Below are 25,471 nucleotides of genomic sequence, written 5' to 3'. Positions count from 1 at the left end.
GCCGGATGAGGCCTGTGGTCCTACTCCTGAGGCCTGTGGTCCTACTCCTGAATTTTTTAATAGGTGGTTATAGTCTGCAGCCTTATAGGTGGAACAACAATATGAACTAACAAGTACCCCCACCGCTTGTGTCTCTAGCATCATATGTCGGCCATCTTTGGGAAGAGAGGCCTCTTGGTATTGCAAACTTTATATGCCCCAGTACAGGGGAACTCGAGGGCCAAGAAGTGGGAGTGGGTGGGTAATGGAGTGGGGGCAGGAGGGTATGGGGGACTTTTGGGATAGCATTTGAAATGTAAATGAAGAAAATACCTAATAAAAGATATTTAAAAAATTTGCTCTTCCCTGATAGTAATGAAATAAGGATCTTCCAATGAAAACACTGGAAGCTGTATCTGAAACACAGGCAAAATCTTATGATCCTGAAGAAATACCTATTATCTCCTCAGTTAAATGCAGGGCAGAAGTCTGTATCACTGCCCTCATTTTCTGTTTTCTTCATCTCTTCACTAAAACACAGATATAAGTCCTTGTTCTCGTCCTTCAGTTCCAAGACCTTGAGAGTTTAACAGGATGAATGAAGGTGATTACTCATGAGTACCAGACTATTCCCTGGATAATTTGTTTGCTGAGACCCAGTCTACACTCTCAAGCAATAAGGATTTGGATCATCTTGCAGTACAAGAACTAAGATGGTGTTTAAATATAGCAATTTGAGTTAAGACTGTCCCAATTACATATACCTCTTGTCTTAGCATCTTTTACTTGAACGTAAAATCCATGTAAGTACCCTAATGTTGGAGCTGTGGCTGTCATTTCTCTATTTGCTTCCCCAACATGACCACATTAAGGAATATGACTCAATTATACTATCAACTATATTTGTAATTAAGATGATTGCTAGAGTAATAAAAGTTAAAAACAACTGTGAGGGGCCAAGAGTGGCTATTGAACAATATAGAATGATACAGCACTGTTTAGACTATCTGCTTCACCTTGTAAAATTTATATTCCATCTATTACAGTTCAAGGATGCTCTCACAACATATTACCTAATATTTTGAAATTCTAATATGAACACCTGTATTTGTTATGAACTTGATTCTATCTTTTAATTTTATATTAGGTCAGTACACCTGTGGTTCACACTACATATTTGTTTGAATTATTGATACTGTAGATCTGGACTTAGAATTAGAGGCAGAAATCTATTGACATTATCTCTAAATCAAATCAAAAGAAAACAAAACAAAAAATTTGCCTATGTCCTTTATGCTTAGCAATAAATATAAGTATCACCTTGGAAAACAGTTATGAAGAATTGGAGGGAATCACATTTATGTTTTTATTTAACCCTATGAATATTTGGTGTTATTCTTCGGTTTAATTGGGCAATCACATTTGTATACAAAATATGGGGAAAATACCCAACATATCTTTGTGTAGAGGTGAACAAGTGTGACAAAAAGAGACATAGGAAATGTGAAGGAATAACTTCAAACTTTCCTTCTGCATATCATTAGCCATCAGTCATCTGCAGATCTAAATTATTTGATGCTTTTAGAGGAGAATATGTTCAATCTTTATTATTATTATTAATTCATCATTATTATTAATTCATTATAGTCATTACCATAGTCATCATAATTACTATTAAAAGAAACAATGCCTCTAGACTATGGAATTGACAAATACTTCTAGATAAGGTCCCAGCAGTATGGGATCCAAACGCAAAAATAGATTAATGAAATTTCATAAAATTAAGACAGTTTTGAAGAGCAATGGAAGAAAACTTGAAAAGAGGCAAATTAGAGAATAGAACATATTGGTGTATCATTCATTCCGAAAGGGTTGATATCTGGATTATATTAGAACTCCAAAAATCAATAGTAAAACAATACCATATGTGAAAATAGGTCTTGCAGATGTGAGCTGGCTAAAGGCAAAAGTGTTGAACATCATTAATAATGAAGATATTCATAATGAAAACAAAATTAAGATATTACTATTCTTAGTAAGAATAGGTTTTACAAGAAATACAGAAGTTTCTCAGAAAATTAAGAATAGAACTCCCATATGGTTCAACAATCCACTAGTGTGTACATAAAAAGTGACAGTCTGTCAGAGACCTTTCTCTCTGTATGTTTATGGTGACACTATTATTAACACCTGAGAAGTGAAAACACCCTAAATGTCCATTAATTGGTGAATGGATAAAGACCATGAAGTAATCATACACAATGGAATGCTAGTAGGTAGAGAGAAAAAAAAAAAAGAAACCTTGTAACTTGTCACAAGTTGATTTGGGTAATGCTTAATGAGTTCCAGGACAGCCAATCTACACAGAGAAACCCTGTCTCAAAAAAACAAAACAACAACAACAAAAAAAGAATCACATATCAGATGACCGAGCAAGTCAAATAGGATAGGTAGAAAGTCACAGTTAGCTAATAATAAAAGACCTCTCGTCCTTGCTTAACTTTACAGTCTAGTCTACTGATAATGTCCAGTCCGTATAAGAGCAGGATACGGACATTTACATTTGCTCAACTGCATTATTACATTGCTGTTCTTCCTCTTCTCCTGTCCTGAGGTGCTGGGAATCACACAGCAGGCTTCAAGCACACTAGGTGAGTGGGTATAGCACCAGATAACTGTGTTACTCCGTTACCCTTAACTTGTTACAGATAAAAATATAATAAAATTACATGTATTTCTAATCAAGAAATTCATGAATTATTCATGGTTCTAGAGTTGTATGGCCTTAAGTATTATCTTTGCATTCTGTAATCCTTAAAACTAGTGTTGTGGGTTTAAATATCAATAATGAATTTTGGCCATTGTGTGTATTACAAATGTCACAATATGGAAGAAAATAAAAAGACCTATGTACTTTATTTAAGGACATATCCAAGAAGTTTTAGATGTCATGTCTTTTTAAGTTCTAAGTGTTGAAACTTATTTACATAGTATTATTTTTTTATATTTATTATTATTACTATAAAATTAATTTGTCAAGGGAAAGTATAAATCCAGAAACTTAGGTTATTAGATAACATTCTGAGAAAAATGAATAAATGTTGAGAATTAACTAGCTGACTAAATTTTTAAAAATATGGCTTTATTAAATTGGGATAATTTCATATACTTAAATTATTTTATTTGAAACAGAAAGGTGTACCATAACTGTGTCACATTTATTTTTTTAGTATACCTCTTGACATTACTATAAATATCAGTATTTTCACATTGAATTATTCAATATTTTTCATGAATTATGAAAAGACATTTTTATGAAGGGGAAGCTTCTTAATCTAATGCCATAGATAATGTAATTTATAATTATAATGTACACTGTAAAAGTTCTAGAACAATTTCTTCATTAACAAATGGCAGTATCCAATATCTGAAAAGATTTACCTTGTATTCAGTATCTGATACACTGTACTGTTGATAGAAAGGTGACAGAACTTCATTATCTTTAATACTAATCGCCAAGATACACATTTCTTCTTCACTGGCATTCTGTCTAGAAAATAGAACAACTCACTTATAAAGAGAAAGGAAATCCAGGCTTCTTCCTTCTCCAATAAAGCCTAGACACACTCCTGGCTTCCAGTTTTGCACCATGGCAGTCCTGGCTTCCTGGGTCTGGGAACTGGCTAGCTGCTTCTCTACAGCTGTAGCAGAGATTTCTAATATCTTAGCTCCATATCCTACTTTATGGGAAGACAGCCCTGAGCAGTTGAGTGTCTAAAGGATGGAGGGTGGGAAGTACATAGTTAATCCGTGGGTAGTCAATGATAGAATGGGGGATGTACAGAATCTTACTGAAATAGCCATATATTTTGTAACAAATGGTCCAGAAAATAGCCAAAATCTTCTGTGGGGATTGCCTCTGCAGTTTGGATGGTGGTATCAAACAGGCAATAAAGGCACTTATTCTCCTGTATACCAATCCTGATGTATTAGCAAAACAGGATTCTTCTTATCTTATACTATTGTCTAGTTTTCTGTCAACTTGACCCAGGCTGATATCATCTGAGAGGAGAAAACTTCAGATGAGAAAATGCCATCATATGATCAAACAGTATGCATGTCTACAGGTCTCTTACTTAATCAGTGATTGATATGAACACATTTAGCTCATGGTGGATGTGCCATCCCTGGGCTCATGGTCCTGGACTCTGTACGAAATCAGGCTGAACCAGCAATGAAGGAGAAGCTAAGCACTCTTCTAAGGTCTCTGTGTCAGTTCCTGCCTCGAGGTTCTAATCTGATTTGAGGTCCTGCCTTGGCTTTCTTCAATGAACTATGATCAGTGTAAGTAAGCTAAACCTTTCCTTTCCTTTCCAAGTTGATTTTGATCATGGTGTTTCATCACCCCATAGTAACTGTAAGATGCCCACACATGTCCCTTTGAAAACTGATTGTTTTTGTTTACTTTTTAATCTCCTCACAATATTTCTTTATTCTATTTGTATTTGTCAGTATCCACAAATTTTTCCCCTGTGGTTTTATTGTTACTATCAAACACTTCAATAATACATAGACATAAAAACTAGCCATAAAGACACATTCTTTCTCTAATTTGAGTATTTTCAAAATAGTTACTACACCACTGCTAACTACACATTCCTTCCTGTCCCTATGAACAGACATTCATTAGAAATAGGAAGTTATTATATTTACCTTGATTACAGTCTTAATTAAAATTGCCTGATCATAAGCATAAAATTACAAATAGGTTACATGTACCAACTTTATAGGATTGTTAAAAAAAAAAAAAAGGTCAAGAATCAAATGTTTGGTGTCACTGAAGAAAAGAAAGTAATTTGATTGAGAGATGAGAAATAAAATATTTAAAAAGGTGGTAAGTAAAATATAATTTGAAAATTTTTTCCTATGAATTAAATCCATGTATTTAGCTGTTTTAGATGTGCATGATAAATATACCTGTGCCTTCTCTGTCCTCTAGGTAAATTAGCTGATCCCACTAGACAGACTATGGCAATGAACTGAAGAGAGTCTGTTTGTCTCTGTGGACACTTGGTGGGCTGGTAGGTTCTCTTCAATAACAAAATTTGACCTTTACTTCAAAGAATATATTTAACCTGAATTTTAGAGTAAGAGACAAAATCAAAACAGCACTGTTCCTTTTTCTCGACTTCATCTTATACCAGTGACCTCGATGGCATGTGGCAGAACTGACCAGTTAAATGGAATACAATACTGTTTAAGGATGTAGTCAGACTTTTGACAGAGAAATTGAATCAAGGAACTACAAAGGTCATAGGCTCTAGGTAGCCACACTTTTGGGGATATGGCAGGTTCAAGAGGAGCACATAATGTTTGCAAAGTAAGACTAAGAATGTTTTTCATTTTTGCTCAAAATAAAGATGCTAAATTCTGAAACTCACAAAGCTGCCAGACTAATACTTTGTTCGGGTAATTTCTGATGAAGGCTTTAATTATGTATGCAATACTGGAAATAGTTTGAATAAATATAATTCTTTCATGTGTTTTGTTTGAAATGAATTACATAGAACTGTATCTGAATAATTCACTAATGATTATAAATGACACTGTTAAATTTTACCTTTTTTGAGTAACTGAAATGTTATGAACCACAGGCTATTTTTCCTCACACTAACTTGAGTCATTCTTTTCAAAACTGATAAACAGACTTGTCAACAGCTCTTGACAATTTAGTCGGATTGGCTTGGTATTTTGGAGTGTTAAGAGTCAGTATAAACCTATTAACTAACTAACATAAAATGCTTAAAACTGCAGGACTTGCTCCTCTATCATTTCAAGCCCTGTGACTCCTATTAGATTGCCAGTCAAAAGTTCTGGCTTTAGAGAAATAGGATAAAACTATTTAGAAATATTCTGTATAAAAATTAGACTAAATTGTAAAGTATAAAATATTCATTTCCAAATCTATAGTTATGTTTATATTTGATGAAATCTACCTATGCTTTATATTTTATAGTTATGCCATTATAATTTCATTGAGAATTTATGTACTATTATGAAAACAATTGGATAGATTTTGTTTCTTTCCTTTTTTATTTAGTGAGTTGAAATAAAATTGTTATCCAATCCATTAAAATTACCTTTTTAAAAATATGATAATACAACACTTCAGTATGTATATATGTACCCATGATTATAGGACTATTAAACTATAAGTTGATTTTCTACAAAAATTTTAGTTGATAATCTTTATCAGCATTCGGGATCTGTGAATATCCCTTAATGACTTAATGATTCCTAAAACCATGTTCTGTGTTTTGTTACTGGTTCTGAGTCTAACCAGCCTCTTGTTTTTAGAGATGTAAATTATTATCTGAGTGTGATACCTTTCCTTGCTGCTGTTGATTCTGGAATAACAGGCATATCACCAAACCAAATCAAGATCCTGCCACCACCCAAGGATCAGATGAGGTTTTGTTATAATGTTTCTGGCTGTCAATCTGCCCTCCCTGAAACAATGGAGAGACTTATTTCAGATTTGTCATTTAGGTTTTATATCACAGTCCTCACACATGCTAAGAGAATGCTCATTGTGAAAGTTTTTAGCTAAAGACTATTTTTTATTTCTTGTATACTTTTCTTAATATTAAATTGCAAATTATACATAGATATTTTCTCATAACTGATGTAGAAATACAGTGCTTGCCAGAGAAACCCACCATTCTCATTCAGTACTAACACAAAATTCATCTGTTATCAATACAAGAGAAAAAAATAGAACAAATGACAAACATGGAGACTCTTTTAGTAGAGAGTGAATAGGGATGTGACATTGAGACTTTAGGCCATTTGTGACATATTACAAGAATTGGGATCATAATCTTGTTTTAGATAAGTCTGTCATTGAAAGTGAATTAATAACCACTCATCTGTACCTGTGGTTAGAACTAAACCATGATATGTTGTTCTGAGCAAATCGTTTGATGGCCAACATTAAATACATTGGTCAAACATAGAAGAATCTAAAAGTTAGTGATTTACTGATTTTTAGATGGTTAATTCATTGCTTTTGATATACTTTAATTTTCAACATGTTCTGATTGCTTTGAACATTTTGTGAAAAATGCATTAGTGTTGACAGCAAAAAATGAAAATAGCCCTCTCAAGTATAAAGCAGGGACACCCCATAGATACTTGAGGTTCATTTCAACTTGATAATATGCTTTACTGAAAAGTATTATTATTTTATTTTCTGTTATCACTAGGAATGGCATGGAGTGCTGAGGGCCAACCCCAGGGCGAGGCTCTTCTTTCTTGTAGATTCTTCTTGAGGTAACAGAGAGGGAATAGCCTCTGTGAGCGGTAAGACTTTGTCTTAGGAGATATTTAGGGTTGTTATATAATAAAATGTTTACTTATTTAAGTCTAAGTTACCATGCTATTGTAACTGACCTGCCTTCTGTGTTCCTCTGTGTGTCCAGATCATCTATTATCTTTCAGATACATACACATAGAGAGGCAAAGGGAACATATTAGTCGCTGTAGCTCCTAAGGAAGGCAACAATTGAGCTGGTAGAGGTTTGCAGAAGCAGAGCTGGTTTCCATCTGAGGGGGACTCAGGGTGAGGAGGAGGAGGGGCAGTCCATTACTTGAGTGGGACATTTGAAGCAGTGGGTACCTTGCTGACCTGAAATCATGAACAGTCAAGAGTTCAGAGTCTGCCTGTAAATCCCATAGTGTATGTGGTATCAGTGGTCTCTCAATGTTCTACCATGAGTTTTGCTTCGTCATATAAGATTCTAATGTGGTATTTTGTTTTGTTTATTTAACCATTTGGTGGTTTGATGTTTTCAATAATTTTTATACTAATATTTCCGATATGGTTTTGAGATGCCCATTTGTCCACCTGTTCTTGACTTAAATTGGTAAGTCTGTACATGGTGGGTATTTTTTTTTTATTTTTACTCTTTTTTTTTTTTCTAACAGTCCAATCATTATCCCGCTCCCGTTCTGTCCTCTGATAGTTCTTCATCCCATTCCTCTACCCCTGTCTTCAAGAGGATGTCCCCATACTCCTCCATATACATTTCAGACCCCTTCAGGCTTCCCCACTTCCTGGGGCCTCAAGTCTCTAGGGTTAGGTGCATCTTCTCTCACTCAGGCTATATTAGGAAGTCCTCTGCTGTATATGTGTAGGGGGCCTAGGACATACTATTCTATGCTGCCTGGATGATGGCTCAGTGTCTGAGAGATGCTGGGGATCCAGGTTAGTTCAGACTTCCTTTGGGGTTGCCCTCCCCCTCAACTTCTTCCAGCCTTTCTCTAATTCAATCACATGGTCCATAACTTCAGTCTTTTGGTTGAATGTAAGTATCTGCATCTGTATCAGTCAGTTGCTTGTTGGGACTTTTGGAGAACAGCCATGCTAGGTTCTTGTCTGTAAACACAACATAGCATCAGTGATAGTGTTAGACCTTGGACCCTCCCCTTGAGATGGGTCCCAATTTGGGCCAATGATTGGATGACCTTTCCCTCAGTCTCTTCTCCATTTTTGTCCTTTCAGTTCTTTTAGACTGGAACAATTCTGAATCAGAGTTTTTGACTGTAGGATGGCAACCCCATCGCTCTACTTGATGCCCTGTCTTTCTACTGGATATGGACTATACAAGTTCCCTCTCCCCTAGGGCATTTCATTTAAGGTACCTCCCATAGAGTCCTGAGATTCTTTCATTTCCCAGGTCTCTGGTACTTTCTAGAGGGTTGCCCTACCTCCCACCTCTTACCTTCCAATGTTGCATATTTCCATTCTTTCTGTTTGCTCTTGAGGCGTCACTCCTCTTCTGCCCCCAATACCTGATGATGGTCCACCTTTCCCTTCCCCCTTCCCTCTATTACCCAGGTCCCTCCCTCCCTCTGTTTTATGTATAGCAGTTACTATCATCCTGACCACCCTCATTGGTGCTTCTTGGAGCTGATTGATTGCTTCGCAGACAGGATGCAGATTTATTCTGCCTCAAATTTGTACTCAAAATTAAATGGACTTTTTCTTTGGGAGATGAAATTGCCCAAAGCATGGCACAGCCTGACAGGCTTCTCTTCTATAAAGTGCAGTAACTTACAACAGTGCAGTGAATGGCCTGCCTTCATATACCACACCCCTATCAACACTGCTGCTCACTACTTGTGCACACACTGCTTTCTGTCCTCTATCCCTCCCTCCATCTTTCTTCTCCTTTAGAGTTCTCTGTTTCTGTTCTATGGTACTCTTTTTGAACCAACTAATGGCCTCATGCATCCATGGCAAACCCTACTGGGGAACTATAATCCACCCCTTTCTCTCTTTTTATTTTTTCTTAAGATAATGTCTCACTACAGGAACACAGTCTGCCTGTTCTTGATGTCAAACTGTACATACCACAGTGTAGACTTAAAGAGTTTATCCTTCTGTAATGCATGTGATATCATGCTTTCACTTTAGCTCCTGGAGTCGCCAAGATGACAGTCATCTGCCACCAAGCCTCCTATTGCCATGGGTTTCTTCAAACAGATATATAGATCTTTGTTTTTTATTTATGGTTTCAAGTATCAGCCTATGAAACCTCTCCATAGGAAGCCATGGTTTGGTTTCCATGATCCTCATGCTATGTATAACCAGTGTGCTCTGAATAGAGTTGTGCACTGCAGCTCACTATACTGATAAGTGAGGCTTACATTTTGTGGTTGAAATCACTGCTTACACTCTTGCTGGCTTCCTAAAATTACCTCATTAATTTTACCATGTTTGAAAAGAAACTAGAAAACAGAATTTGCAGAGAAAATGTGTTTCTGTTCACTTTTTATAAACAGGGGCTTAAAGTATCCTAGTTTCTTTCACATTTCCTGTAGCTGTCCTGCAGCTTTGTAAGAAGAATGAAGGACAGCCAGGGAATACACATGAGTCAGCTCAACTCAGAGACAGATACACTTTCAGAATTGGCAAGAAATCTCTTCCTGCCATGTGAATATGTCTGATCAGGTCAGGGCTTTATTTACAGCCTGTCTTCCCTCAGTGTTGTATGCCGGCCCACGGCCTACATGAACAGGGTACACCTGGGAGGCAGGCTGGGGCTGAAAGAGACTTAGACTTTGATAGAAGATAATGAAGCCAAGACAAAGGTTCTGATCAAGGCCCGCGATTTTATGCAGAAACTGTGCTTATAAAGGGGGAAGACCCATCCCCCACCCACCCACCCCCACCCCCTAGTCCATTATTGGTGTCTGGAGCCAGCCTACAGGTGACATGCAGGATAGGATATGCCTCTGGAATATCTCAGGGCCTCTCAGCAGGTAGCAGTGTCTTGGAGGAGAGCAGCAGCAGGTGAAAGTACAATAGAGTCATCTAGGTCAGAAGGCTCCACCCCAGGTAATCTCCTTCTTAGTGGCAGCAAGGTCAAAGTCTGGATCAGCCTGCTTCAAGGCTGAGGGAGGCTTCACCTCAGCATGAAGTTCCTGAGGAAAAGGTATTTCTCTAGGGTCCATTAGTTTATGCTTCCTGTTATAACATCTTTGACCTTGATACATCTACTCAGTATCTTTTTGTCCTTTGAGTTCAGCCTCGTTTGTGATTTTTATTTCTTAATAAATGTCTCTAACATTTAATAAATGTCACAGAACAGGCAAGCTAGAACAACCTTCTAAATTTAGTCAAAGCTTCACAAATTCTGTCCATAGACTTTCTTCGGATGAGGTCTACTTCTGAATGACTTATTGGCCCAGGTCTGTCCAGGTGTTGGAATCTGACCCAGTGATCTGTCCTCATCTCCCTGGACTCTCTTTGCCTCTCTTCTGTGTCATGGCTTCCCCTGCATTTCCCTTCTGTTTTTCTCTTGGCATGCTTTCCCTGCTAGGGCTCAGGTTCTAGACACCTGAAGATGGGTGAAGGGTAGGTGGAAACATTTGAGACACATTCATATGCATAAACTTTATTAGTTGTTGTCTGAGGATGTAGATCAATACTGAATATGTGAGGTAATTTTCATACTCTTGGTCATTTCACCTAATTTTAGTGTATAAAATTGCTTTAATTCTTCTCTAGTCAACTCTAATTTGTGTAAATATTCTTCACTTTGGTTTATTTTTCTGCTTCATTTTCTGTTCCAGTGTGTCTTATTACACAGGAGCTCCCCATAATATCTGGCCAACACGGCTTCTTTTTAAATTTAAAGACCAGCATTTATAAAACCAGTGTGCTTGTGGAGGTTTTTGTACACTGATCATGCCTGTGAGCCTTAGAGTATGAGAAAATCTTCCAGCTTATTAGTTAAGTGATTGTTTGACTGCAGACAACCTGTGGCCAGCTGTCCTGAACAACAGACATTTTTCAATCTCCAGTTCAAAGGGGAAGTCAAGACCTGGTTGCTTTATGTCTCAAAATCAGCTACTGGTATTTTTTTTCTTTCTATTTGATAGTGCAAAGACACTTTGTTTATATCAAATGAAGGCTTATCTTGGGAACTGAATTGATGGCCACATGCTGTATTCTATGAACTTAAGGACAAATGGCATGTAATAAAGCAACAGATTTATGTATTTATTGAGTTGAATGAGCATTGGCAACTGCAAGCAATTCTTGAGGCATCACCTAAAGTAAAATGCATGCATATCACCTTTTCTAGAATGTTCCTCATGTCTCTTTCAATATTTGCTCTCCCTAAAACCTTTTTCTTTTTTCATTTTATTTCTTTCCTTTTTTTCTTTTATTGAGACAGGACTTTTCTGTGTTGGCTGTCCTCTAACTCCCTCCCTAGATCAAGCTGGCCTTGAACTCACAGAGATCCACCTGCCTTTGCCTCCCAAGTGCTAGGATTAAAGGCATGCACCAACATATGCAGTATCTAATCTTCAATTTAAAAAAAAGTACAGATCACATACAGGTTAAAGCTCTCAGGGTGCAGAAATAACTTTTGGTACATTTGTCTCTTCAGTCAAGGTTAACAAGCATTAACAAGCATGATGCATTGCCATCTTTCTTTTTCTGTTTGTTTTACCTGTTAACAAATCCATGACTTCATTAATTTACAAAATAGATCTCATGTGTCCTGGCCTGGCAACAGCAAATGGCATTGATCCCAGCCTTCCTGCTTTGTGTGGCTTTGTGAACTGCAAGCTTGTGGCCCTAGACCTTGTTGGTACTTATTGCTACATATGCATTCTGAAGCTTTTAAACATGGTCTAGTATGTTTACTCCATGGATTTCACATACAGTGTGCATAAGGAATGATATAAATGGAAAGTAGAATATTAAAAAGTAGTGGCTAATTGGACCAACCTTTATAGAGTTGTACTTTATTTAGCTATTTTTACAACTCCTGGAACAAACCAAATGGACAATAATCTCACACTTCCTTTCCAAATAATGTTTGGATTTTATTTTTGGTAGTGGATGATTTCTGTAAAGAAAGAATTTTCAGTTCTTTGGAAATAAATCTTAATTAAAATTTTTGTCTATTTATCTTTTAGATATGATTTCTATTCTGAACAGGAAGCAAATTTTGAGGAAAACTGGGCTATTGCTGTGGGCTACTTAAGGTCAGCCCATTTTCCTACAACTGAATAGATCACACAGCTTTCAGAGGGGCCTGCCCCCATGAGTCCTTGTTAATACTGACATAGCCCTTTTTATTCCTGACTTTACTCCTCTTCAGAAGGAAGTCCTGGTAACAGTAAAACTTCTTGGTGATACTTACAGACTTTCAGGTAAAAATTTTAAGAGTACTTGAAAACAAGTTAGAACTATGAAGGCTGGAAGCATCTGTAAACTATTTTAAGTAGAGATATCACAACACGAGCATATATTTAAAATATTATGAAGTTCTATGGGTATATTTTGAATTTCCTTAGTAATACTTACTCTTTTTTAAAATTTATTTATTTTATCTGAGTGCTCTATCTGCACATATACCTACATGCCTGAAGAGAGCATCAGATTACATTATAGATGGTTATGAGCCAACATGTGGTTGCTGGGGAATGAACTCAGGACTTCTGGAAGAACAGAAATTATCTTGTTATCCTTATTTTACATTTGTGTCATGGCACCATGAGATATACTAAACATATATGCTATTTCTATTGTGTATAGGGAAGTTTTTTGAGTCTCTAAATTATAAATGAAAAAATTAGACATGAGTTTATTATCTTCATAGAAAACATTTGCAATAGAATATCAAAGGTTCTCCTTGGACCAGAATACATGGCAGAGGCAACCTAAGGGAAACGAAATTTATTTGGTTTTTTACAATTTCAGAGCACATTATCCTATATGATGGAGACGACATGGTATCTCCTGGCACAAGAATGAGTGTCTGATGCCTCTCACTTAAAGTGTGGGACAATAAAAACATAAGACTCAAGCAGGAAAAGGTTAGAGCTAAGTGTCTGTATCTAATGACTCAACTGAACCAGCTGGGCCACATGACTTCAAAGGGATATCATCAACTAGAGACTACGTTTTCAAATACATGAGCCTGTGCAGGAAATATCACATTAAATCTATAACAAAACCAAAAGAATGATTGTGCAGGAAACCAATCATTCTGTCCAAAATAAAATACAAGAACATCTAAGAGGTAGAAGGAAACTGTTCTCTAGGGAGGACTATTGTCAGTTGCAAACCAAACATGTAGATTTTCTGCCTGATGTCTCATGTGACCATCTCTTTACTATGAACGCTTTTCAGGACTCTTATCTCCTATAAGAAAGAAAAAAAATCCATTCCCTCCACAAACTCTTGACTCCTGACATTATAAAAATATCACTAGGCTTGAACATTGTCTTAGAGTTTCACTGTTGTGAAGTCACATCATGGACAAGTGAACTCATATAAAAGCCATTATTTAACTGGGGCTGGCTTACAGTTACAGAGCTTAAGTCCATTTTCATGATGGTGGAAATCAGGGCAGGCAGACTTAGAGTTCAAGGGGCCAGCAGTTCTACATCTTAATCCTAAAACAGAGAGAGTCTGTGTTCTGCAGTCAGCCAGCAGGAGGTCCTGATTCCAGATTGGGCAGAGCTTAAGCATAGAAAACCTCAAAACCCACCCCCATCCTCTATCAAAACCACACCTATTCCAACAAGACCACATATATTCTAACAAGATCACACCTCCTAATAGTGCCACTAGCTGTGGGACAAGCATTCAAACACATCAGTCAATGGGGCCCAAACCTATTCAAAGCACCACAGATGTCATTGGGAATGCACCTCTCTCACATGATCTGAGGCTGGTACAAACTACACATGAAATCATAAGACTCTGGTTGATGACTAAAAATGGGATCTGAATCCTATCTTTTGTCCAGGTAAAGCTATAGCATGCCAGTATGTCTGAAGGTCATGATGTCATTATATTCATACAGTCTTTTTTTTAAAGCACAAAGATATTCCAGTATCTTCTTCCAAAGTATCAGTTCAAATGGGCCTCATTGAGTATCACAAGTATGATGGAGCTGAAACAAGTCCTAGGTAGTCACTTCTTCTAAATCTCTCTGTTGTTTGAAACTGGCTAAAATATTTTTCTTTTGCACTGGCTCCTCAATACTTATCATTTCCAATAAGATCCACATCATACCAGTGAGTATCTCAAATCCAAGAGGAGAGAGCTATGGGGAGAGAGTTCTTGAGAAATTATGGGAAAAATAGTTGTAGCAGAAAAAAAAAAACATAACATGTAATTATCTCAGGTATTTTGGATGGGAGGAAGCCAGATTATTTTAGATGATTAAAAAAATAGAGTAATACTGCTCATTATTTGTATCTCAAAGTTTCGTAAGGATTAGAAATGAAATAAGCAAAGACATATTCCTATATAACCACAAATGGAGCATTGCTTCCTGCCCAACATCTCATTCCTCAAAAGTGATGCATGGCCTTAAGCACCCATCATAATGGTATATTGTGTAGAGACAGCAACTATACCTTGGTCAGGACTGTCTCTGAATAAACTAGATTCCATCTACTGATTTGTATCTCCTAATTTACTGTAAAGAGTAGGCAGGATGGATCTTTGATTGCAGTAAAGTCATGGCCTTATTTTCAATCTAAATTTTACCATAACTTGTTGGGAACTGAAATGAGACAAATTGTTATAAATGACATGAGTCTTGTCATTTGCTAGCTAGTTGAGGTCCTTGAAGTTGTCAGGTGCATTTTGTACCTCAGTTAATTTATTGTTAAAATGGAAATTATAAAGCGTACTTTTCAAGATTATTTGGAAGAATAAAAAACTTAAATATAAAGAAATTATTATTTTACTCAGCATATGGCTAACAGCCACAAAGAGCAATATTTTCCACAAGAATCAAATTGAGAGATGAATGAAAACTAACCCAGTATTACAGGAAAAATATCTGAAGCAAACCAAGATTGTGAACAGTTGTTTTGTTTTCTTAGGAACTCATAGATTTAATTGTAGCAATAGACAATGTAGCAGTGCCTTCCTATAGCAGGTAAAAAGATTTCATGTCTGTGATATGCTTCTTGAGAACAAAATCCTCGTATTACATAAAGATAGTAATATAATGAAATAGCAACATGACTCAGACATGAGGAGGCAAAAGAATTTGAACACAATAGCACCAGCATTTATAAATCAGTCAGCATCAGATAGTAGAAGGAAGTTACAGAAGTTAGAAAGATTAGGGGAAAAGTCACTGAGAGATTTAGTGGAGATTGCGGAGAAGGTATACCATAATAGAGAAACTAAAGATGAAAAGAAGATTAAAACACAGAAGATATTGAACAGAGATCTGGCCAAAGTCCTCCTGGATAATAGTAATCTGGACCAGAGAGAAAGAGGAGCATCAGCTCTGGAATATTGCTGAAGGGAAAGATCCTAGATGAGGTCGCAACTCTTAGGTAAGAACCAATGCACCTATTGTAAGGAGAAAGAACATTGGACTAAAGTATGCCCAAAGAGAAAACCAAAGACTAAGACTACAATCACCAAGAGAGAAGAAGATTGAGAGAGTTGGGGCTTGGGCCTCCTCTCTGAGCCTTAGTGTGGAGGAAAAGCCTCTGGAATTCCAGGTGGATACTGGAGCTCAACATTCAGTGCTCATAAAGGCTGAAGGGCTGCTGTCTACTAAGAAGTCCTGGATCCAAGGGGCCACAGGCACCAAACAATATTCATGGACTACCCAAGGAACAGTGGACTTAGGAATGGGAAGGGTAACCCATTTGTTCATAGTCATTCCTGAGTGCCCCTACCCCTTACTGCTCCAGAACTTTTCTTGAAACATAGAACTAGTGGATCACTCTCTGGTCAATGATGTTAAAGACCTTTCAAATTCTAAATCTCTCTCAGCCAGAACTTACTGCCTCTTGTTGTTTATGTTATAACACTGCCTCCTCTTTATGAAGGCATTGGATTAATAGCTAGATATAATATGTCTAAAAGGAATACTCCATGTAGAAGGTCACATGAAGGTCCAGCTTTAATCCTGAAGACCATATCATGGCAAGGTACCTGCCTGGGGAAGGTCCCAGCATCACACCAATACTTTTACAATCTGACCATTCCCACCATTCCTTCCAAATAGACTATTCCACAGGAAAAAGCATGGTGGGCTTATTCAACAGAGCTGACCTATACATGCATAGAGAAGTCCTTAATTCCTCTACCCGAAAAGAGTTCTATATTCTTGTCCAGTTAGTACCCATTATAAGCTACTATTCAGAAGAGACAGTGCAGAGAACTCTGGTAGAGCACTATAAAGGAGACCTCATGGGGCAGAAAAGGGAACCAATCTCCTTAACCTCAGCTATAATCTTAGGGGCAGGATGTATCAAAAATTTCCCCTTTTAATCAGCTTTTCTTGTTTGCAAAAACTATGAAAAACCTATATAAGAATCTCCCTTCTGTAGTATCTCAGACACTGCTATTTGTCCTACTCCCATGGAGAACAAATTCACCCTGCCATTGTAAAAGTAATTGGTCTTGCAACACTGCTGTCTCCAAGAGTATTTAGATCTCTAAACTACAATGAAAGAGCTACTCCAGAAGGCCAAACTTGGCAACTCGTTTTAGACACCAATCCCTGCCTTGGAGGGAGGGGAGCCAGTTTTCCTACCTCTCTGCCGCAGACCTTCTGGGTCCCTCGACTGCATGGGACAGGTCTCTGGGTGCAGATGGGCAAGGAGTTGGCGAGAATGACAGACAGACCCATATAGGAGGTTGTGTAGAATCTGAATGTATTTTTTCTGGTCGAGCATCAAACTTTTTATACAGCAGAATAGCAAGAAACCAGACGAGATACAATCCACCACAATACAAAAGGAATGTATACATCAAAAGAAGGTGGGGACCAGGCCACTGCCACTAAGAAGGGAGCCAGGTGTAAAGCTAGTCTATTGTTAAGCCCACCACCAGGGGTTCTGCACTAGCAGACCTTCTCATAAATACTGTAATACCACAACCCCCCTATTTCCTGGGTCTTCAGAAGAATTCACCAACTTGCTTCTAATATGAAGCTTGCTATAACTGGCTGCAGAGAAGATCAATGTCTCAGTTGGAATCCCTAGCTCTATTATGGTATTCCCTTGCTTGGGTGAGATTTGCTACTGTCCTTAGTAAATACTTTTCAGACCAGCCCTGAGCTGCTGGCTCCATCTTTTGTAATGCTAAATTAGTTACTGAATAGGCAACTTCCTTACTGCATTCCTGCCGGATTCCAAGCTCCTCAGCTTCTGGAACCTTGGAACACTGGGGAAGGCTCTGGCTATGTCAGAATTCAATCTTAAAAGACACTTATAATAAGATAATACTAAAAGAGAGCACTTGGAACCATACACCAGACTAACACGGGGATAGGGTATGAGTATACGGGTTAATGAGAATGCCAAAGCTCCAGGAGGTGAGTTTCTGAGAAACTCTATGCCTCATGAGTGCTCCCAGGCTTTTCAGCCTGTCAAGCAGACTTCACTGGAGTGTGTGTGGCACCTCTCCATAAGCTTTGTTTGCTTGCTTTTCTTCTACTGTTCTTGCTCATCATTCTTTGGCATCATGAGAAAACAAAGTCAGAACACTCTGACTGAGAATGTTGGGAGAATTTGGTGGTGATTGACTTTCTGAGATTGTAGCATTCCAAGCTAAACCCACACAGAGTCAAGAAAGGCTGTCACACTCAAAATAATCCATGCTAGTCCTTCTCATTTCAAGTTTCAGGGAAACTTATAGCATACAAAACACTTGGAAGGTTGGGTACTCCACATCTGTCTTAGAGTTTGGTTTCCTTGTTTTGTTCATTTTTAAATGGTGCATATGTTCAACCTGATTGTTCCTCATGAATTATAATTCTGATCAATAAATATGATTTAGTGGATTTGAACAAAATGTGTCACAAAGCATGGTCTGCAGTGATGACACTGAGCCTAGTAATTAACTGACTCTATTCTAGAGTCCTCAAAAGGAAAACCACCAATGTAAGAGAAAACACATATGGTGTACAGAGAACTATATATCCATTACTAGCTCTGGGAATCCTTTACCGACATCAGAAAGCTCATCCAAACCTGAGCTCTCCAGGCATATAATAAGCATAGATTGTATTAAATTTTTAACTGGTGACAGTTTGCTACAGAAGCAAGAGGAAAATAAAGAGTAATTAAAGCATTAAAACCCAGGGAGGCTTTATTGTGACAAAGTTGCTGACATTAAATGTAGATTACATTTGTGGTTTTGAACTCTTGGAATTGTATGTTGCAATGATAAATTGAATTTTTTTTTTGTTGGAAAATAATTTCTTGCTGGTGTACTCTGTACCGCCATTTCTATTTTCTGCACTGTATGTAACATTCACTATTTTTAGTGTATTTTTTAATAATCAGCAATCTGGTAGATTTCACCTTTAAAAACATTTATTTTCCTAGTAATCACAATGAGTTGCAGGGGAATTTGTTAAGTAGATAAGACTTAACTTGGTGACAGCATCTAGGAAATGAAAGAACTTGGATGAAAACTAATGTTTTCATCAAATTATCACATAACTTGCCCATTGATCAACTGACGTAATTGTCAGTCTCTGAAAAGAGCCCCATGAAAACTATGCAAACATTTTCCTTGAAACAGCTGAAGGCACATAAACAAGAGGGCACACAAAGGTAGGCTCCTTATTCAGTGTGTACAGTGTTACAGGAAGGCCATTTTGCCCTCCATGCCCCTGAAGTACTCCATAAAGGAGATAATTCAAACTATACTTTTCAAATTTAAGACACAGATAGCTTCTCAAACTACTAAGTAAGATAGTTTATCCAACGTAGTTTTTGATCAGAGTAAATCCACCATTCACATTTTAAAGAATTTTACCCTCTTTTTTCTTATTTTTTTTTTCAAATTTTAGTTATTTTATTTATTTACATTCCACAAGTTGCCCCACTTGCTGGTTCCTCTTTCCCAAGTTCATCATTTCTTCCCTTCTGCTTTCTCTCCCCTCCCACTTCTGAGAGGGTGTTCCCCCATCTGCCCCTACCCCCTCACCTCACTTTTGCCAGCATCCCTCTTCCCTGGGGCATCCAGTTTACACTGGATTAAGCACTTACTCTCCCACTGAGGCCAGATAAGACAGTCTTCTTCCATCCATGTGCCTGGAGCAAGGGCGAGTCCATGTAAACTCTTCAGTTGGTGGCTTAGTTGCTTAGAGCTTTCAGGGATCTAGTTGATAATGCTATGCTTCCTATGTAGTTGCAGTCCCCTTTAGCTGCTTCAATCCTTCCTCAAACTACTCCATAGTAGTTCCTGGACCTCAACCTAATGGTTGTCTGTAAGTATTTATAGTGTTTTTTTCAGTCAACTGCTGGTAGGGCCTCTCAGAGGACAGCTATGCTAGGCCTCAGTCTACAAATAGAAACTGTGTTATGGTTTGCTTATCATTGCATAGGATCTATTCCAAGTTGGGAGGGTCAAGTTGGCCTTTGTCGTTGAGGTGCATTTCCTGTGTGCAGCAAAATGCTGGGACCTGTTTATGTATACAGTCTGTTACTCATGCCAATTTATTAGGGAATTAAGTCCATTGATGATAAGAAATATTAAGGAATAGTGATTGTTGCTTCTTGTTATTGTTGTTGTTAGAAGTGGGATTATGTTTGTGTGGCTTTCTTTTTTGGGTTTGTTGAAAGAAGATTATTTTCTTGCTTTGTCTAGGATATAGTTTCCCTTCTTTTGTTGGAGTTTTCCAACTATTATCCTTTGTAGGGCTGGATTTGTGGAGAGATATTGTGTAAATTTGGTTTTGTCATGCAATATCTTGGTTTCTCCATCTATGGCAATTGAGAGGTTTGCTTGGTATAGTAGCCTGGGCTGGCATTTGTGTTCTCTTAGGGTCTGTATGGCATCTGCCCAGGACCGTGTAGCTTTCATAGTCTCTGGTGAGAAGTCTGGTGTAATTCTGATAAGTTTGCTTTTATATGTTAATTGACCCTTTTTCCTTACTGCTTTTAATATGCTTTCTTTGTTTTGTGCTTTTGGTGTTTTGATTATTATGTGACGGGAGGAATTTCTTTGCTGGTCCAGTCTATATTTGGAGTTATGTAAACTTTTTATGTTTATCTTCTCATTCTTTAGGTTAGGGAAGATTTTTTTCTATAATTTTGTTGAAGATATTTATTGGCCCTTTAATTTGGGAATCTTCACTCACTTCTATACCTATTATCCTTAGGTTTGGCCTTCTCATTGTCCTGGATTTCCTGGATGCTTTGGGTTAGGAGCATTTTGCATTTTGCATTTTCTTTAACTATTGTGTCAACGTTTTCTATGATATCTTCTGCACCTGAGATTCTCTCTTCTTTCTCTTGTATTTTGTTGGTGATGCTTGCATCTATGACTCCTGATCTGATTCCCAGGTATCTCCAGAGTTGTCTCCCTTTATGATTTCTTTATTGTTTCTATTTCTGTTTTTAGAAGCTGGATGGTTTTGTTCAATTCCTTCACATGGTTGGTTGTGTTTTCCTCTGGTTCTTTAAGGGATTTTTGTGTTTCCTCTTTAAGGTCTTATCTCTGTTCACCTGTGTTCTCCGGTTTTAAATCAGAGTCTTGCTTTTCCAGGGTGTTGGGGTATCCATGGCTTGCTGTTGTAGAAGTGAGTTCTGATTATGCCAATTTGTCTTGGTTTCTGTTGCTTATGTTCTTGCACTTGCCTCTCACCATCTGGTTTCTGTTGCTTATGTTCTTGCACTTGCTTCTCACCATCTGCTTATTTGTGGCATTACCTGGTCTTGCTGTCTCTGACTGTGGCTTGTCTTTCCTATAAGCCTGTGTGTCAGCACTTCTGGGAGACTAGATCTCTCTTGGCAGGATTTGTGTATAGAGAGCTGTGGCACAGAGTCAGCTCCAGGTACAGATGGAAACCCAAAAGGATCCTGTCACCAGCTATTCCTCCAGTGTCTTGAGGATTCAGGAAATAGGGTCAGATTAAGAACATTTACATTTGAGTTAATGAAAAACTCAGAACTGGGTCAGTGAGGCTTGTGTGGCATTTCTTTTATCTTGGTCATCCTGATTAGCCTCTAGGAAGCTGTTTACTGGATTTTGTTTATTGCCTTGTAGTTCCTTGACCCAGAACTCAACTTACTATTTTGCATGTACTTAAAGAGGTATAAAAACAGAGTGGAAAAAAATAAATCTGCTTCTTCTTCAAAACTGGTGAGGTTCATATTACAGTGTTGCCTAATTGAATTTTAATTTTTTTTGTTTTTAAATCCTCACTCCTGCTGCTGAGAACGTGATGACTGAGTGAGCTAGCTTGGTCAGAGAAGGAAGGATTTTGGACTGCTGAATAACCTTTAAGATAAATTCCCATCAATTGAGTACAGAAAATTTTCTATTGAATTATGCAAATAATATTTAAAAGTAAATTCATTAAAACAATAAATGTTACTTTGACTAATGCACAGTTTTTATATGTAATCCACAATAATTTCATTTGTATTCATATTTTAATAAAATTACTCCCTTTCCTTTAAGAAGTAGAAACCAGGCAGGTGTGATGTGTTAGTGGTTGAGAACACTGGCTGCCCTTCCAGAGGTTTTGAGTTCAAATCCTACCAATCACACATTGGCCCACAATCATTTATAATGCAATCTAATGATCTCTTCTGTAATTTGCACTCACACATGCAAATTCAGCATTCATATATGTAAATAAATACATCCTTAAAAAAGTACAAACACGTGCATGAACAAACACACAAACATGCTTACCATATATTTTCCTTGAGTAGAATAATAGTAAATTGTGTTTCTCAAGAAAAATTTTAGTCATATTTAACTTCATTTTCATGCATTTCTTCTTTTTTCTACTAGCAGTAGCTTGATTCAGAAATTTTGAAGAAATATAACTTTACTATGACCAAAAATTTAATAAAATTTATTTTCTGTATATTTGTACCCAAAAAACAAGGATCAAAAATGAGTGTAAAATCAAAGCATCATTATTGTATTTTTCTGGACTTTAAATTCCATTCAAGTGAGCTGTGCTCTTCTGTTGCAGTAAGTTACCAACTCCAATAAGTCTGTGCAAGGAACCCACAACTCAAGTATAATATTTATAAGCTGCATGCCTAGATTGGGCAGAGAGACCTCAATTCCCCAGCTATGAGATCCCTTGTTACATGAACCTTCTTCTGACAGCCTGGTTCTTCTCCAATGATTCCTTCAACCTCCTCATTCTCCATATCCTCAGTGCCCTCATCTCCTTCTTTCTTCTCTCGTCTCTAAAATCTTCAGGATCCACCTTTTCCTCCACTGTCAAATCATAGGATCTAGGCTTTATTTGACCAGCTAAAATGGGGAGAAGGTTCACATTCTTGACAAAATCCAGTAAACAGTTTCAGTCACTTCAATCACCTGAGTACAGGATCCACTCTTAGTCAGGGTAGCCCTTCTTGAGAAAGCAGAATTTGCATCAAAATACAAATAGCACCAGGGCAATCCACAACACTGTTGATACCAAATTGCCCTGATTAGTGTAATTTGGTAGGAATAGACTAATCAACATTGTATTGTATTTATACATACTACCGTAAGCCATCAAGCAGAGGCTAAGGATGAGCAGGTGATTTTTCTGACATGGTTCACCATGGAATGAGATGAATGACCTCTTCGAGGCAATGCCTGAGAGATTATGTCTCAAGATTGAATCATGCTATTGATATGCCTTTCCTGTCACTATTAAAATAATATAACAAACTCTGGACATTAGCCCACCCTATTGGGCAGATTTTCTGCAGATCAATGAAGATGTACTGTCTTACAGTTTTACTATATAGACAAATAGATTATTTCTTAGTGCCTAATGAGGATTCTATAAGATTACATATATTTATACTAGTAATTATTGAGTCCTTTATGAAAAGGATGCAATTAGAGCCCTTTGTAATAGGATAACTGAAATTATGAGTCATCATGTGTCATGAGTTAATTGTGCTACAATAGAAAGTAGGAATAATACAGATTTACAATTTAGGAATACATTCCTATAGGCTGTAAAACCATTAACTAAAGGTTATAGAAGGAAAATGAGCAGTTTATCTTAGGTGGAAGAACAAAAGATAAAATATTGTCTGAATAATCTATGCAAAACTTCAATATTAAAGGAAACACTAACCACATGAGTTGCCTTTTGACATACTATGCTAACTTAGACCTAAGAATTATAGTTTGAGTCTCTCAATGAACCTGTAGAGTTAGCAGCAGATAATGAATGTTTAGTTAGATAACTAGTCTTAATGAGAATACATGTAAATTATCTGTGGTAACTTTATGTTTAATTCGTGATTTAAATTTATATTTGAACTTGTGAACTCTTGATTGCAAACCAGAACAAATTTACTAGAACTGCTTTCAATAATATATGTATAACACACACACACACACACACACACACACACACACTTAAATAATACATATTTGTCTGAAACTGATTTTGCCCTGTTGCTCATGCCTAGCTTGGAACTCCCTATATAGACCAAGCTAACCTTTTATCATTATGCCTTTGCTTCCCAAATATTAGGATTACAGCCAGGCACCACCATGTCTACCAAATATTTTCTGTTCTTTAAACACATTTTATCATTTTATTCATTGAATTTATATAAAAATATGTTGATATTTATATTGATCTTTTATACTGCCAGGCCAATAAAAAAATCATTTGTTAACTATTCTTAATGACTCATATTTTTTTGGTTAGAAACAAAATATATATATCTGCTATTATGACTTTTTCTTCTTACTTTTATAAATTTCATCAACAGAATCTTTAGGGTATACATGTCAATAGAAAAAAGAAAACTGTTTTTGCCTTTCAGGAAGCTTTTTATGGCTTTTATCTCCTGAGGTTAGCTATGCATTTTCTAAGTGCACCTCTAAGTGTGGCATTGCCTGACTATTCTCAGTTTTCTTAGTACTTTTGCAATTGTCTATATCTCCACTGATTGTGTTTTATATTTTGTTTTTCATTTACTCTGTTTTATTGATTGATCATCAGATGCTAAAGCATCTTTCAGTATTGTAGTGAGCCCTAAATTATTACGCTGTGTAATGGTGAGAAATTCTGTTTCTCTGTGGTTTCATGTTTTCCAAATTTGTGTTGAGGATTTTTTCTTCACCCTTAAAAAAGATGAATGTGTAGCTTCCTTTCCTTCTACTATCTTTTCCATTTTGGGGTGAAATATTTGATGTAATATTATTATTTATTCTTGTATTTTATATCTCATTTGCCACTTTCCTCATCATTGGCCTTGTAGTTGGATCCTAAGAACCCAAAGTGAAAATAATCAATTCCAAAACGTCATCTTTTAACTTCTCCACGTCTACATATATACTGTAGCATGTGGGCTAACACACACGCACGCACATACGCACGCATGCACGCGCGTGCATGTGTACACATGTACACATGCATGCATACTTTCAAAAAAGGTTCCATTATTTTATACTCAAGAAAACAATTGTCCTATAAGGTTTCACATGACATCCAAATTATACCTCTTAAATTAATCAACAGTGTGCCCCAGTGACTGGATTTTGCAAGGGTCAAATCACAGACATCTCTTTTTTTCTTAAGTGCAACTATTAATGTACTCTCTCCACAAACACGCCTTTTAATGACTGAATTTCAGCTGAGCAAGTACTTCACATTGATGATTCAAGTCATGAAAATATATAGCAGGCAAGTCCAAGAACTCTGTACTTCCAGGAATTTGAATGAGATCAACAGACTACAATGTTTCTCCCAACTAACATAACTCATATTTCTTGTTTTAAAAATAATTTTTACTTATTCTTCTCATATCTTACATCTTGAACCACAATTTTTCCTCTGTCCTTACATTCCAGACCCCCTCGTCCATCCCTTCCTCCTCTACTTCCCTTCAGGAAAGGGCAGGCTTCCTGGGGATATCAACCAAGCATAGCAAATCAAGTTGCAATAAGACTGACACCTCCCCTCATATTAAGGGT

The 25,471-nt window shown here is 37.1% G+C and overlaps 1 pseudogene; it reads left to right on the top strand.

Moving 5' to 3' along the window:
• The first annotated feature begins 3,628 nt into the window (after positions 1-3,628).
• Positions 3,629-6,589, top strand: LOC110303459 (annotated as a pseudogene).
• The last annotated feature ends 18,882 nt before the right edge of the window (positions 6,590-25,471 follow it).

This window comes from Mus caroli, chromosome 10 (assembly GCF_900094665.2).
Source record: "Mus caroli chromosome 10, CAROLI_EIJ_v1.1, whole genome shotgun sequence".
NCBI lineage: Eukaryota > Metazoa > Chordata > Mammalia > Rodentia > Muridae > Mus > Mus caroli.
The sequence above is the reverse complement of the archived record's forward strand: the minus strand, read 5'-3'. Positions and strand labels throughout refer to the sequence as shown.